The following is a 16,853-nucleotide window of genomic DNA, read 5'->3' as shown; positions in this document are numbered from 1 at the left end:
TCTGGATTTATGAGAAAATAAAAAAATAAGTACATGGAAAATGTAATGTTCAAAGTAATGCTTAAGGAAAGTGAGTGAAACACTTTCTTTCTATAATTAAAATAATATAAAATATACACACATAAACAAATATGAAACACAGAACAAGTGTTCAATGACACTGACTGAAGGAATTAAAAACAAAAATAAATCAAAACATTGCGATGTTATAAGGGTGGTATGTATGTAAGTTTTCTATTTAGTTAAGTATTTTCAAGGTTTAATGTTGTTTGAGCAAATAGAAAAAGAAATCAAAGACTCACTCGGCATGCGTACATTTTGTGAGTTAAATTTAAGTCAGCAGGAGAGAGGCATAAATGGGTGGTGGTCTTCACATACCCACAAATCATATGCCAGTGAACTTCAACAGGTGTTTCTAAGGACACATGTGTCTTGGTGTCTCTTTGTCAGTGGTCCCTATAAACTTGGCATTCAACTAGGGGCAGTTTCATGGTGCTTTATTTTTCTATTGCCACTTGAAATCTTAAGTGATCCTTAGAGAAAAGATGTAAACAAATCACCTGCCCTGCTAAACACCTTTTTAAGAATTGAAATAAAAGAATCTTGCAGCTGGTCATGGGGAAAATTCCCTCTTCTTAGGGAGTTTTGAATAATGATCCTTAGGAAAAAATAATTTATTGGTGAATTATTTTTCAAACCACCGACTTTTTATGTATAAAAGTCAACATTTTTTGTTTTTGATGGTTTTCTTTTTTAATCTGATATTTAAGTAGGTCTTCTGGTTTATTCATAATTTACAAATTTCCTACGTTTTTACCTTTGGAAGTGGTAGTGAATAGGAAAAATGCACAGTCACTTTAGAATTGGTTCTGAGAGTCCATACTGAGGAAAAATTTCTACTGATACTGTGGTTTGCTCCAAGACTGTTGATCAAGGCTACATATCACACTGTATCATCGTCTTTCAGTAATTGTTTCCTGTAGATTATTTTTATGTAGAACAAGCCATTGGTTTCCAGAAAAAAACATGGAAACATTCTTTTTTTGGGGAAAAGAGGAGAACTTTGACCAAAAATTTAGTCCTGGTTCCACCAATGTTTCTCAGTAATCTTAAACCGTTTTGCCCTTTTGGCTCTTGGTTATCATAATTATAATTAGGAATTAAGTATCTCTGCCTGTTCTCTCACCCCACTGAGATTGCAAATCACAGAAGGAAATTGCTTATTTCCCAAAATGGGCTTATGGCAATTAGAGGGCCATGTGTGGGGAAAAAACTGAATCCATATTTCACTCCATCTACACACCAAATAAAGTACAGATAGATCAGCATTTAAATGTAAGAAATAAAACTATAAATGACCAGAAGATACAATATTTTTATAATTTTAGAGTGGCTATTGGGTCTTTAATATTCACTTTTATTAATTTAAACCTAAAGACACGTATGAGGTATTCTAGGTAAGAGACAGCTTTCTTATAATTATCTCACAGTACAAAATAAGTGAGGTAGCTTACTTACCCTGGACCTCACCTCTGGGGTGATGTGATGAAAGCCGGGTCAACGCCCAAGAGTAGAACACAGTGAGTAGGCCACAGTGTGTTTTCTTCATTTACAGAAAGAAGGGGAGAGATAGCCATCCTCCCCTCCTGAAATGAGAGAGGGAGAAAAAATCTTTTGCTTCTTTCAGAAGGTATAGAAAGAGTCCTGAGCTTTCACTCTAATCTTTGGAATGTAGATATGTCTTTCCAAGGACAACAGAACCTGTGGGTATCTCCTAGAGATGTGTCCCAACTTTGGGATTCATCCCTTTTAAGTTGCAATTACCTAGGGAAAGAGAATTCCCATTTTCCTGACTTTTGAGGCCTAACCTGGAGACATAGTCCAGGTTACAACTATGTAGTCTTCTTGCATTAGACCAATTAACTAGACAAATGGTTACAGATCTAATTCTGACGGTACGTGCAGAGTAAAGTCTTTCTAGGGGAAGTGAAAATAAACATTCTCTTAGATCATATGCAATTCTGTGTGTTAGGACTTTTCACAGGAGCACTGAGAAATCCAGGGAAATTGTATTTCCTCAAATGGAGAACATTTTTCTAGACAGAACATAAAGGCCAGAAAGGCCTTGCCGTGGCCTGAAAGGCTCCCTGATCTGGCCTCCTATCACCTCTTTGACCTCTTCTCTGGCACCTTTCTTCTTGGCTCCTGCTGACCTCCTGCTCTTTCTAGAAAAGGCCAAGGACTTTGCATTTGCAGTTCCTTCTGCCTGGAATGAGTCCTCTTCAGAGAGCCACAGGGCTCTTCCTCATCTTCAAGTCACTGTCTAAATGCCTCTCATTTACGCTGTCCTTTTTCACCACTGTGTTTTAAAATAGGCAGCTTCACTCCTCCCCAATATATTTTACTCTTTCATTGTTTGTCTTCCCACTTGAGAATGTCAGCTCTATGACAGACAGATTTCAGAAACATAAATGCATTTAGAAAGGACTGGAAGGATATATGTCAAACAAAATTATCTTTGGCTGGTGAGATTTCTGAGGACTCCTGTTTTGTTTTGTTCTTTTCCTTGATCTTTTCTGTATTATTTCAGTTGTCTATAGTGAACATTATAAAGATCATAAATGTTTTAGACACAAAAAGTAAGCAAAACTTCCCCTTATGTAATTTATTATCCTTACGTTTTCACTCAAAATACTTTATATGTAGAGAAAAATGGGGAAATTATGAAAAAGTTTCCTGGGACTTGACCTTCTTGAATGCTTTAATAAATTTGATACCCACAAACACCACCACCGGTTTACTAATGAAAAACTCAATTAAAAATGCAATTAGAACACATACCCTCTGCAATGTTCTACTTTCCTTACTCAATTCTTTCTTCTCTTTTTAGAGTGGAACACTACATGGGACTTTCTTATAATTAAAAAGATCAATATTTTTTCGTGTTTCAGGTTAGGAACTAAGTGCAAGAAAAATCAATGAGCAGTTATTCATTGAGTATCTACGATGTGAGCAGCCATAGAAGAAAAGTCCTGCCCTCAAGAAGTTTATAGCCACATGGGTTATAATATAGAAAAGCCTGAAAATGAAATTACCCAGGCTAGACAGTGAATACCAAGTGACATGGGATATCAGGCCAGTCTGTAAAATCCCATTTTTCCCTCCCACCCTCATACCAAAAGGAACCTGGATTGCAAAGTAGCTAAAGTGATGGAAGGGCATCTGACCCACTACTCAAAGTTTGAATTAGAACACTGGCCCTCCAGGAAGTGTTCAGAGGTCCAACCAGTGGGGTGTGTGGAATGGCATGAACACCTCTCAGAGATCCAGGCAGAGAAGCAGTGGTGACCAACTTACGTTGCTCTCCCACAAGGCTGAGTTTATGACAGAAATTAGCAAACAAATTTACTAAGGTTAAGGCAATTTAAATAATGTGGATATGCATAATGTACCAGTGGTAAGACAGAACTGAGTAAACAGGTGTGCAACCAAAATTGCCCATGTTTTACTAGACCATGCTAGAAAAGACATGAATTATGCAATATTCAAATCCTGCTGGCTAATTGTCCACACTGCCTGATGCAAGGCCCGAAGTTTCTGCAAAGTTTCCTCCCCACCAGCCTTTTGGAAGCCTTCAGGAAATGTGTTCAGAGATAAATCTGCTCACCTGGGACCTGCTACCTTTCCGGCATCTGCCAGGTGCACTCTCAGGAGCTTCTCCATGATCTCCTGGGTGTCACAGGCTCGGTGATCCTCCTGCCAGGCCCCACCATTGGTTCCTGCAGACTGATTTCAAGGTGGGCACAGTGATCCATAAGTGCCCCCAGCGACCACAGGAGAAGCCCCAAGTCCCGCCTTGACTGAAGCAGTCCACTTTTATCTGGCTCATAAGGGGTTTGTTTCTGTGTTGCTGCCATTAAAGAATTCAGACCTCTACCAGTTTGAAGACTTTTTCTCTGGAGCTTCCCTGGCTCTAGGACTCTGCTGTGTTCCAGAGAAAAGTGGGTGAGGGATTAGTTTCCTGCTTGACGTAGAACGTGGTCTCCTGGGGGGGGGAAACTGTGCAGACTCTGAGTCTCAGAAATTGTTTGTTAAACTGATTCCTGCTATCCTGGCTTCCAGCTCCGTTCTCCAGAGATGTCAGGCCTGCTCGGTGGGTAAACTAGGAATAAATGCCCCACCTGTCTGAGGCAGAGTCTTCAGTTGCAAATAATTGAAATCTAGGGTGAGCAGAAAATAAATTTATTAAGATTAAGGAATTTATTAAGAATATAAGATTTTCCAGGAGGCCAGAAATCAGGCTGGGAGGCTCCCTAGCCAGGCCCCAGAGAAGTGCAGCGGAAACGTCTCTGCTGCCTCTGCTGGGCGTAGACTCATGGATGGTGCTGAGTCTGGGCTGATGTGTGACTTTGGCCACCCTTCCCTCTAGAAACTCAGTTATCTGCTGCCATTCTTACCAGAACAGACCCCAGGTGGCACTTGTTTCTCTGCAACACATGCTTCTGATTCAAACCCTGGTCAGGTGTGTGTAATTGTTGGGGTCTGTGTGACAGCCCAGTGTCCTAGCTGCAAAGGAGGTGGAGAATTCTCCAAATGTAGGAAGCGTGTTTGATTGCACTGAGAAGCCCAGAAAAAGTGGGCCTCAGCTGAGCTCCCAGCCAACAGCAGCATCAACTTGCTGGCCGTGGGACAGAGCTCTCTGGGAAGTGTATTCTCACATGAATGCCTGGATCCTTCACATTACTAGACTTGCTCGAGTCACTGACTTTGTCTATGCTAGTGTCTTGAACTATTAGCAAGAACAAATAGCAGGCTATAAATGACCCTGAGCTCAGCCTCTCTTTTGATGATTCACAGAAGCCTTCTGTTTTGTTTTGTTTTTCCTTTTCTCAGCATCTTAACTAATGTGAATCTGGCACTGTGTGCTTCCACTTCTGTTCTTATTCCTCTGCTGCCCTCTAGGGGTCCCAAGCCCCATGGCCCCATTTAGATCCTTTATGTACCAGGCAAAAAACAATCAGCTCTTGTAGCCTGGTAGGAACTATTCTAAACACTTCACATAATACTTACTCCTTTATTCCTGACAATCCTCTGAGATGGGTCATACTTTTTGGATCTCTTTAAATATAAGAAAACAGAGATACAATAATCAAGTAACTTGTCCAAGGAGCTACTATGGTCAAAGGTAGAATCTGAACCAAGACAGTCTTGTTCCAGTCTATGGGCTACCCTATTCGCCCTCTCCTTCAGTGCTGTGAAGTGGAGCTGTTTAACATCCATGGGAGACTTGTTTACTTTCATAAATTTATTTTGCGAAGTGGGTTTTTACCTCTTCTCTGCGTTAGGGCCCTAGCTGCCTGACAGTTCTCCCATTGCTAGACTTGTCTCACCACCCACCCCAATCTAGTCCTCTACACAGTTAACCAGAAGTATCTTTTAAAAAATGATCAGTGAATGCATCAGCTAAAGAATACCTCCTCTTTCCACTTCTGCTCCAAGTAGGAATAATGTAAGAACCAGTTTTACCACGGGGGTAGATTAGTCAGCTAAGCAAATGGGGTTCAAAAATCCTAACACTGAAACTACAATCTACAATAAATCTATTGGTGTGTGGTTATAACACCTAATAGGCTGCATTTATTTCTGAGTAACTTCACCATCTCACTTATCCTGTGAGGAAGAAAGCACATCTTCTCTATTTTTTTAAGAGAAGAAATCCTACCATATAAAACAGTGCTTTGGCTTAGATAGAGTCACACAATAAATATGGTGTGGGGTTGGTATGGTTACTTGGACTAGGACTGTGACTCCTGAACCCTAAATGGTTTTCAAAACCCGGATGAGGTGTGTGCAGCAGAACCCTTTAAATACAGCCTGAAACAGAAGGCTAACATGCAAAACAAAGATGCTCAAGATGAATGGGGGCAATACATACAGGAGTTATGTGCTTGGTCACCTGCAAAGACTTTGGAAGCATGACTGGAAAGCCCTTCCTCTCAGGCTCAGCTTCCAAAACATTCCTGGAAAGCGTGTGCAGTGAAGAGCTTTACCAACAATGGAGATGGAGAGTTGAGAAGTTACCAGTCCCAAGTCCATAATCAATATTGTTTCCAATATTTCCCAGTTACTTTCTTTATCTGTGGGCATCCCAGTTTTCTATGTCACATCAAAGAAAAAGAAACAAGAAATGTTGAAACACACCTAAGTTACCTCAACCAGGAGGAGCTGCAAACCTGTGGGGCCTCCCAGCCGTGACCTCCAGCTTTGCTCCTCTGCTTTTCCACCCCATGCGGAGCATTAGGAGACTCTGATGAGGTTTAGCACACTGGCTTGGTGGGTGGGAGTCAGGAGAAGGGGTGCAGATGAGGAGGCAGCTATCAAGGGTATGCTCTGGGAGGGGGTCTTCTCTGGAATCACAGCTGTCACCTGCTGCCTTGTCAGCTGACAGAGAAAGACAGGCCCAAAAGTCAAAGAGGCAGCAAGACACCCATTAAAGTTTTTTAGATCAGGATACCGTTTCCCAAGCTTCTGCCTTTGCAGTCTTCGTTGCTAAGAGCAAAACCACTGTTTTTAACTTCATTGTGAATCTAGATTACTGGGGAGATTCTCTTAGATGAAGACTCCCTCATGATTAAGGAAATTATTTGGTTGTTTAAGGACACCTCCAGAGTGATTCTGATACAAGCAGCTCTGATGCAGGCAACGCTGGCCTATCAGTTTAGAGAAATAAGAATTTATTAAGCAGTATAAACATTATTCCTATATTACTCTTTTAAGATTGGTCATTTGGACTCCTCCCAAGTTTATTTATTTATTTTGATAAAATATATATAGGCTCGAGACTTGTGGGAAAAACAAGTTACTGTGATCACACTGGCCCTGAGGACTGAACTATTTCCAGATGCATCTGTTCTGAAAGACTAAGTGATTTATTCTTGCTCTATTTTGTAAAACACCCCAAATGCATTCATCTGCCATGCCATTTCCCTGTTTTCATTTTCTACCATGAGCTTTAAAAACCTGTAGCTACAAATCTCGTGTCTCTGAGACTGACACCAGGGTTCACTCCTATCTCTGCCTCCAGCATTGGAAGGAAAAGTGATATCTTTGTGACAATGTAATCACTCCTGCCTCTGACATCCCTGCTCCATCGTGACATGTATAAGGAAATAACTAAGAGGAAAAACACACATGTTCTGAGATTAAAGGCTGTGAATAAAGTGAAGGCTCCTGTGGCCAGGATTCTCACCTTGCCCTGGTTGGCTAGCTCACTACACACATGTGGGCAGCAGATTGTTATTGACTCTGTATAAAGAGCTCCACCCAGTGCTCCAGGTGACATGGTGGCACAGCTGCAAGGATGCAGGAGAGCAGAGCAGAGGCTGGAGTGGGGGCAGTGCTGAGGACAGAGACTGGGAGAGTTGTGCAGGTAGAGACAGGCTTGCTGCATGCAGACTCGCTCTGAGTGGATGGGATTTTAGTGACTGACCTGCCACTGTGGAAATAAAGTTGGGTATAACCCTTTCACCCCAAGAACATTCTACTGTCATTTCTTTGGGCACATTGCATCCATAGTGAACTTGCCTGGGGCTGAAACCAATTGGCAAGACAAAAGCACAACAGGTAGGTACTGAAAGTCTCAGAAAAATTGAGAGGTTGAAATGGCTGAAGACAAGGTCACTGCCTTATGAATACACTGCCATGAGGAATTTCCAAAAGGCTTATGAAGCAATTATTTTTGTTTCCACTAAATTAATGAATCTGCAACTCATCATAAATGGTACAGCAGAATCATCATGATATGACTTAAGATAGTCTGACCTTTGTGTTCCATATGAGCTAGCCATTGGCTGTGGGGGAGCCATGAGGGCAGACATTGATCTTGATCTTGTTACCTTGACCAAGTACAGTAGCGGACAGTTAAGGAATTCAAGAATCAGCTCGAAAATAATTCCTTATGAAATGAGGAATTTCTTCTAGAATTTTGTGCCAGATGTTTAGCAATAACTAGGAATATTTTAAATGCTTATATCTTTTTGACTAGTAATTGTACTTCTGTGAAAGTATCCTAAAACACTGGAAACAAGCCATATGTCCAAAAAAAGGTATTTAAATAAATTGTTACATTCAAAGGCCATTAAACAAGAGTGAGAGAAGACTATATACTAATGAAAAAGTCAGAAGATTCTAGTAGAAAAACAAATAACATATATTTAAACTTTATACACACATATGTACATATATTTACTTCATATATAAATAAGTTTTTGTATTTAATTGTGAGATAGAGATTAAACAATTAAACTTTGTTTTCCTCTTCAACAATCATAGCAACCTTTATTAAATAGACTGAGCTTTCCCCACTAAATTGAAAATGTTAATTGTGTCATATATCAAGTTAGCACAGATAATTGAATATTTTTCTGGATGCTATGGATTTGTCCCTTCCTTTAGTAGTATTGCACTCGTCTGACCATCGCACTCTGTAGACAGTTTTAATAGCCATATTCTAAGTATTCATCCCACTTTGCGTTGCTCAATTTTATTCTTTATAAAAATAAATAGGCAATCTCCTATATTTATTTTCACAGTAATTTACAATTTCATCTTGTTTTTAAACACCAAAAGTATGTCCACGTGATTGAAAGTCCATTAAATATTCATTAGTTTGGGCAGGATTGATAATTTCATAAAAGTGTTTTTCTGTTAACTGTTCCTCAGTATAATCTTACAGATTTTCTATACTCCTGCCTCCACTATTTTGGAGGATTTTCTCTTTTTGTTTTCTAACTTGTTACTGCTCCTCTAAAGGAAAATATGATTTTCCATTTATTTATTTATATCAAGCCACTTAGGTAAACTCTTGTTTGTTCTGATATTTTTTAGTGTTGTTTCAATCCTCCTTTAGCTTTGTTGGAAAATTTTTGTGGTTCCTCTTTGAACCCTGAGCTACATACAGAAAGGACATAGAAAATGAAAACCCTCCTACAGTCAAATTCAAATTAGTTTCACTCTTTTTCTTTATTATCAGCGTTCCTAAAGCACCTTCCCAACCCCTGAGGGAAGCAAGGAAATCAATTCACAAGCCTTTGCGACTGGGTCCTCTTGCTCCCTGTCCAAGACATCAAACTCTTGAACTGGAAACCCCTCTGGTCAGCAGAAGACAAAACCCAGCAGCTGGTGCGTGAGGACCCCCAGGCTTGCAAGTCCTCCACGTATCCTACCAGTTGGACAGAAGCTGGGGAAGGAAGGTTTATTTCAATTTTATAGGACTGATTTAATAAGTCAGATTAGGTACTGGGAGGCCACCCCTATACTCCTCATTCCCCAGTATTATCAGGATTATAGTGATTTGATCCTGATAGTCATACATTCTACAAACATTTTCATAAGACAGCAGTATCTAAATAGGTTTTTGCAAAGAGTGATGTGAATTGATTCAGTAGTTGACTCAACTATTTTGTGAGCTAGTTTCAACAGAATGACTTTGATTTTATTTCCTACATGTTTTATATAAGCTGAAGGAACAAAGGGAAACCCACGAACGGTTTTTAGCCCAGGTAATGAATTAGCATGTGGAGTTTTCTGGGACCCTTCATGACATGTCTCTTCCTGACCCCGGGCCTGAACTTCCTGGCCCTTTGTCCCATCAGCACACTGTATTCACCATCTATCATTACCGATTCATTCACCTAGATTTCAGTGAGCTGCAAAGAATCACTCCTGTAACATCCCTTTCCCTCCAACCAGCAACAAATTGTGTACAGGTGGAGTTATTTTACAAGGATTTAAAATCGTACTGAAGTAAACTCAAATGCCTGCCTGAACTTCCTTTTTAAAGAAGAGAAATAGATGATACAGTTTTCTGAAGCTCTTATCACACAAAGGATCCCCCTCTAGGCAAAGTTTCTAGTGATTCAGTCACACTTTTTCTTCAATCACATTGCCTAGAGTTCTGTCGCATCTATTTCTGCTGGGTGTACATGTTTCAGCTATTTGTACGCTCTTTTCTCACAAAAATAATTCTGGCTGTGACTCATGATGGCTATATAAAAACACCTATTTTGTTATTAAGCATTTTAAGCTAATGGTATTTCTTTCCTCTGCTGCCTCAGCAGATGCTGATGGATGGAAACCACCCTTCTTCATGGAGAGATCCTATCGCTCCCAGGCAGTGAGGGTTCTGATGCTTGCTGGCCCATTGTTTGGGATTATACATCATCCCAGTTTGGGGAAGATATTTTTCTTAATTATTATCGGTATGTGTTGTCATGTTTATTTTTTTCAATTGTAAAAGTAATGTCATTATGGCATTTTTTAAAAATCAAGAGGATAAAAGCAATGACAGCCCCATTATCCAGACACAGAGATTCTCTACTGTACCATCTCTGCATCTGCATTCAACACTATTAGTTAAAAAACTAGTACTTATATCAGCAAAACAGTACCTCAGCATTGTTTTATTTTGTGTTTCTATTTGTAATAGTGAATGTCTTGTTTATTGATTCATTATAATCAATAAAAACAGTTGTTTTTAGTTTCCCTGTTGTATTTAGATAATTTTGTGTTTATTCCTACTTCCCCATTTTTATTTTCTGTGTAGTTATTGATCAAGTAATACAAGCTCATAATACAGTAAAGGTATTAATGCTTTTAATACTTTCTGAAGTCATTTCCACAATTTGATACTACTCTCAAATCTTTAGAATTTACATATTGCTGTTTTATATAATATATATATATATAATATAATCTTTAATTTTCTCCCTTATGTCTTTTATCATTTATTAGCTTAGTAAATACTTTTGCCTCTAGATATTTGATACCCATTTTCCTTCTTTTTTTTTCAACTAACTTCTGTTGTTTTTCATGTTTACTTCCTTAATTTATCTATAATTTATTTTGGTGTGTGAAATGACGTGAGACTCTAAATAGATTTTTTTCCAAATTGCTAACTGATCACCCAGACAACACTTACTGATTAAACCTTCACTTTCTCATTGATTAATAGTGTCTGCTTTACTGAATACTATTGTGCTATCATAGGATAGGTTCTAGTTCTGGGCTATGCATTCTGTTTATTTTTAGTTTAGTAATTAATTGCTTTTATTTCACAGGCTCTAGAATATATTATAATAGTTATATCTGATAGGATTAGTCCAATCACAGTTTTGGCACATTTTATTTTATCTCTATTACTTTCCTAATTTATTCTAGTAAAATTTAGTAATGTTTGTGTACATTACTGAAATTTTGACAGGAATTACTTATATAAATATATAAATTTACTTTGGAAGAAGTGACGTCTTCATAATAGTCAAGGAAGAAAGGCTTCTTTACTCTTTCAGGCTCAAGAAAAGCCATGATACCTGTTAGCTCCTCCTCAGAGTACACGGAGGAGTTTAGGAATAGAGAGGAAGCAGGTTATTAATATAGTAAATAACTGGTTGGCATGGCCACGTGGGCACTTTGGTAAAGTTCTGTAGCAAGATCTTATTTTGTCATCATTATTATCACCATCATAATTTCATAATAGGCATAAAATGGTCACATCATTTCAACCATAACTGCAAGGTCAATAGGCTAAAAGTAATCACTGGGTAGATGCTAGATACTGGGGGAAGGTACTAGAAGGCAGAAGATCTCTTCAGGATGGTTAAAGGCTTAATGTGCTCTTTTATACCTCAGACTTTACTCCCTCTGCCTGAAATGTCCTTCTTTCTGCTTCTCCCCTTCATAAATTATTTCCAATTGATCAAGATCCAGGTCATATATAACTTTCTCTGTTGGTCTCCAAAGACCCTAGCAAATGCTCACTTCCTTCTCTTTAACCCTAACACTTTGTGTATACTTCCTTGTATCCTTCAATAAACTGAGGTCCTTGAATGCAGGAACCTACATTTTTCATCATTATAAATGGTCTGAGTGCTAAATATTGATGGTAGACTTCAATACATGTTTACTGAATGAGTATATAAATGAATAAAGGAAAACATTTCTATTTCACAAGCATTTATATAGGAAAAATATTGAATTAAAAATTTTGGAGAAATTTTTGATATGTTTCAAACATTCTGAAGTCATTTAATAGAATTTGGTGAAACTCAACAATATTAAAAATTGGCTGTGTGTGTGTGTTTTGTGGGAGTAATTGCCTCCTAAGATTTCAATATGACATGTGTGGGTTACTTGGCTCATCACTTTTGTTTTCCAAAGAATGCTGAGCTTTAGAAAACATCACTCTAAAGCACACAGCAGCCAACAGATAACTTGTGAGCTGGACGGAAATGTCACTGCCAAGCTGGACTTTCCCAGGTGGAAGGCCTGTGTGCTAAATAAAAACTGCAGAGTCTAGCTGTGAGAACATCTGTGTGTCAGCAGAACTGACTTTATGTGTGGATGAGGTTGACAGTTCTCTACATGGTATTTACTTCCCCCAAAAAATCTTCCCTGTCTGCCCACAGAGGAATCTAATACTCTCATCATTGTATTGTTAAGAGTGCTAAAACAAATCAAGTCATTATGATCTAGAACACTAAATTAGGCATGTGTTAGATTATGTATTTTTTTGAACAACTCAGTACAAATTTGGCCCCACCCGCAAGTATATTCCAAATCCTTTGTACAAGAAAACGTTATCATGAATTCATATCTACTACCTTGTCCGTGCCCCAATCCTGACTCTATCCCTCCTGGAAATGGGATTGTTACCCTCTGGTGTTTTATTTTACATCTTGGACCTGACTGTTCATCCCATTTACCTGGTTATAGTCTTGGCTCTTTTTTCATGTCTTTCTGGTTCTCCATTTCCTGGAAAACAGAAATTGTCTCCAGCTGTTGCAGATAAATATCATTTCCAATACCTTTAGGCCCTAGGAATTTATTGCTCTGTTGTGCCCAGTAGTGGATGGAGCTTCTGCTGGCTTGCTCTGGCACAGCAAGAATTCAACCCTGCAAGGGATCTCTGATCCCATCAGTCAGGAGAACAATAAGTTCAGGTGGTGCTGCGAGGGAGACCAGCTCTTTGGAAAAATGTTAACTAGTGTGTATTTTTGGCATTACAATCAAGTCAGGACCAATCACATCACATTAAGGAATGCCTTTATTATTCTAGGGTCCTCCATTCAGCATGACATTTTGTTTCTGACAATAAAACTGATGGACGTGTATTAAAAGGTTTGGTGAACTCCACCTCACTTCAATGATTACCCTACACCTAAGCAGGGTTCCCCACATTCCTCTGAGAGCCCTCCCCACCAAAATGTATTTCATCAAAAGACTCTCATTTGTAAGAAATATATACAAGGCAGTTTGTCAGAAATGGTCCACTAAGAAGTGACAAAGTTACTGGAATTTTGATTATTAATATTTGATGTGTTTATAATTTACAAAATACTTTGATTTACATATTACTGTTTGGTCCCTCTGGTTCTACACTTGCTCTACTAAAATATGTTCTCAACAACAGATTTTTAAAACAAGTCCAGTGATGATATCTCACTCCTCTGCTCAAAGCCCTGTGATAGCTTCCCAGGGAGCTCACTCAGATTAAAAGTCCAAATCCTCACAATTAGGTTGACACTTCTCTCTGTGGTGTTCACTCCTAATCTTCTATGTCTGTCAGTAAAGGGGCCTTAAGTTCTCACCATTAGTATTTAGTTCAGGGTTATTAGAACCAATTATGTCAGGTGATCAACATTCACTCTGGCCTCCCGATCTAGTTCCCATCACTTCTCAGATCCTCTCCTGCTTTCCTAGCTCCATCAGTCCAGCCACACTGGCCTCCCTGCTCTTTGTCCAACACCGTACTCCTGGAATCAACTCCATTTTTATCCCACTATTCCTTTATACATTATCACATTCCATTTCCCAAAGTTCTGTTACAAATTGTTACATCTATGTAACCAGTACATTGGTCTTTGGTTTTCATTACTATCTCTGCCTAGTTTTGGTATCATAGTAGTGCTGGCTTCAGGAGATGAGTTAGGAAGTATAACCTCCTCTTCAATTTTCTCGAAAAGTTTGTTTAAAATAGGTATAATACATTGCTTAAATGGTAGAATTTGCCATGAAATCACCTGGTGCTAGAATTTTCTTTGTGGAAGGGATTTTCATTTAACTTCTTAAATATATTGCATTTTAAAATAGATTTAATTTCTTAACAGATACAGGGCTACTCAGTATCTATGTATTCCTCCTGGAGCTATGGTTGCTCATGCTATTCAACAACATTTGGCACTTTGTCAAGATTGTTGTGTTTATTGGCATAAAGTTGTTCATAATATTTCCTTATTTTTTTCTTTTTATATTAGCAGCAAATTAGTAGTTTGTATCTTCTTTTTCTCAACTCTCTTGTGAGAGGTTAATCAATTTTATTGTTTTCTCAAGAAAATGTTTTTATTTTTAATTTTCTCTATTACTTCTCTTTCTGTTTCATTATTTTCCACTCTGATCTTTATCACATACTTTCTTCTTATTTTGGATTCTATTTGCTTTTTTATTTCTCTTTTCTTAAGGTAATTTCAAACCTTTCAATTTTGTGGTGTTTTAGCTCTATCAATTTAAATGCATCTTACAAAATTTAGTATTGAGTTTTCAAATTCATTCAGTTTAAAATACTCTCTAATTTCCCTTTTGATTTCTTTGATGCATGGGTTCTTTAGAAGTGTTATTTAGTTTCCAAGTATTTTGGGATTATATAGAGATGCTTTCTGTTTTTAAGTTTTACTTATTAAATTTAGTTTAATTCAATTGCTGTCCAAGAGCATACTTTGCATGAATCCTTTCAATTTATTGAGACTTAGTTTATGGCCCAGAATATGGCTTTGAACACTGTAGGCATGTTCTTGTCTCGGGGGCTTTGCACATGTACCTCCTGACTGGAATGTTCTTCCCCTGAGATAGACACAGGGCTTGTTACCAACCCCTTTGAGTTTCTGTTCAAATGTCATCATCTTTGTGAGACCTCCCCTAACAAGCAAATACAAAATGTATGTATGCATCTGATACTCTTCAGTCTTCTTTCTTTAGTTAGTTTCCTCTATTGCACTGTATGTGTGTGTGCTTAATTACATGTCTTTCCTTTATAGTCCATAAATTCCATGAAGGCAGGGACCTTTGTCTATTTTACTCACCAAAGTATTCCCAGCATTTGGGGCAGTGACAAGCACAAAGTAGATGCTTTATAAATAATAAATAAATTCGATTAAAAGAAACAATAGGGGGTGGAAAAAGATGGTGTTGTGAGAATTGAGGCAGAAATCTCCTCCCCAAACCACATATAATATGAAAATGCAGCAAATACAACTAATCCTAAAAGAGTGACCAGAAAGAAGATTGCAGCAGCCAGCCTATATCTGGGAAAAGAGAAGATCTCACAGAAAAGGGTAAAGTAATAAAGCTGCATTTGGGTGGAAACTGAGACCTCTCCCCAATCCAGCTCACTGGCAGGAGGAAGAGAAGAGTGTGAAGTAAGTAGAAGTCCAGGACTGCTAAATACCCACCCCTGGAGATCTACTCCAGGAGAACAAATCCACATTGCATGGTGCTATGGAGATTAAAGAGGTTAGAAAGCAAAGACAGGTGGAATACTCAGTGAGACTCAGATTCCAACTGCTAGTGGAGAACAGGTTCACCCAACTGGCATCTCTGGGACAAAAGAGAGTTGGGTACTTTGAAAGACTTCCCAACAGTGAGAGGGCTGCCACAGGAGCAAGGATTACACAGAGTTTGCTGCTCAAGTGAAGGAACAGGTAGACAATATTGTCCCAGGTCACTCAGCCCAGCAGATTGGGAACTTTCAGGAGCTTCAGGTGCTCCATTTCCCTGGCTGACAATGCAGCCCTGAGGCCCTCACCATGATATTCAGCCTGCTACTCCTTCCTCCCATCTGGCACCACTCACAAACCTGCTGCACCTGGCTTCATGCCAGGCCAGGTGGAAGGCAGCTCCACCTATGGCAGCTACAAGGGTGTATCACAGAGGCTGCTTCCTGTGTACTCTGCTCACTGGCCCTGGCAGTGGAGGCAGGCACTGCGGTCGGGAAGCAGGAAAGAGCTCTTTATTCCTGGTAGGCACTGGGGCTGCTGGCCTGCAACCACGCCATTGATCCAGGTGATGGGAAGCTCCAAAGAGTAGAGCTTCTGGGCACTAGAGGGCACTGTCTACAGAAAGATATTGTTCTGCATTATCCAATAGGATTATGGAAAGGCAGAAGAACCTTGCTCAATCCAAAATCCCTTGAACACCAGAAAGAGGGATCAGTGAAACTGAAATCACCAATCTTCCTGAAAAAGATTGCCAAATAAAAATCATAAACATGCTAATGGACCTACAGAAAAATATTCAAGATCTAAAGGACTAATTCAAGAGAAAGATAGACACTTTGAAAAATACAGTATCTGAAATGAAACATACAATGGAGGGATTTAAATGAAGACTAGAAGAAGAAGAGGAGAAGGTAAATGGACTAGAAATTAGAGAACAGGAATACAAAGAAGTGAGGCAGAGAGAGATAAAAGGATCTCTAGGAATGAAAGAATAATAAGACAACTCTCTGACCAATTGAAATGGAACAATATTTGCATTACAGTGATACCAGAAGAAGAAGAGAGAAAAAAAGGGATAGAAAGTGTCTTTGAAAAAATAATAGCTGAAAACTTCCCCAGTATGGGGAAGGAAATAGTCTCTCAGACCATGGAAGTACACAGACCTCCCAACATAAGGGACCCAACAAAGACCACACCAAGACATATAATAATAAAAATGGCAAAGATCAAGGACAAGGACAGAGTATTAAAAGCAGCCAGAGAGAGACTAAAAGTTCACCTACAAAGGAAAACTCATCAGGCTAT

At 38.9% G+C, this 16,853-nt stretch overlaps 1 long non-coding RNA gene across 1 annotated transcript in view; it reads right to left on the bottom strand.

Moving 5' to 3' along the window:
- Window positions 1–3,670: 3,670 nt before the first annotated feature.
- LOC130678846 (uncharacterized) overlaps window positions 3,671–16,853 on the bottom strand; it is a 30,259-nt gene continuing 17,076 nt past the window's right edge. The window contains exons 2-3 of the long non-coding RNA XR_008992081.1: window positions 6,202–6,441; window positions 3,671–3,786 (exon numbers count right to left, since the gene is read on the bottom strand). This is a non-coding gene — a long non-coding RNA (uncharacterized LOC130678846). The remainder of the gene's footprint in view (window positions 3,787–6,201; window positions 6,442–16,853) is intronic.

The sequence above is a fragment of the Manis pentadactyla genome, chromosome 10, assembly GCF_030020395.1.
Source record: "Manis pentadactyla isolate mManPen7 chromosome 10, mManPen7.hap1, whole genome shotgun sequence".
Classification (NCBI taxonomy): domain Eukaryota; kingdom Metazoa; phylum Chordata; class Mammalia; order Pholidota; family Manidae; genus Manis; species Manis pentadactyla.
This window is presented reverse-complemented; position numbering and strand designations above follow the sequence as displayed.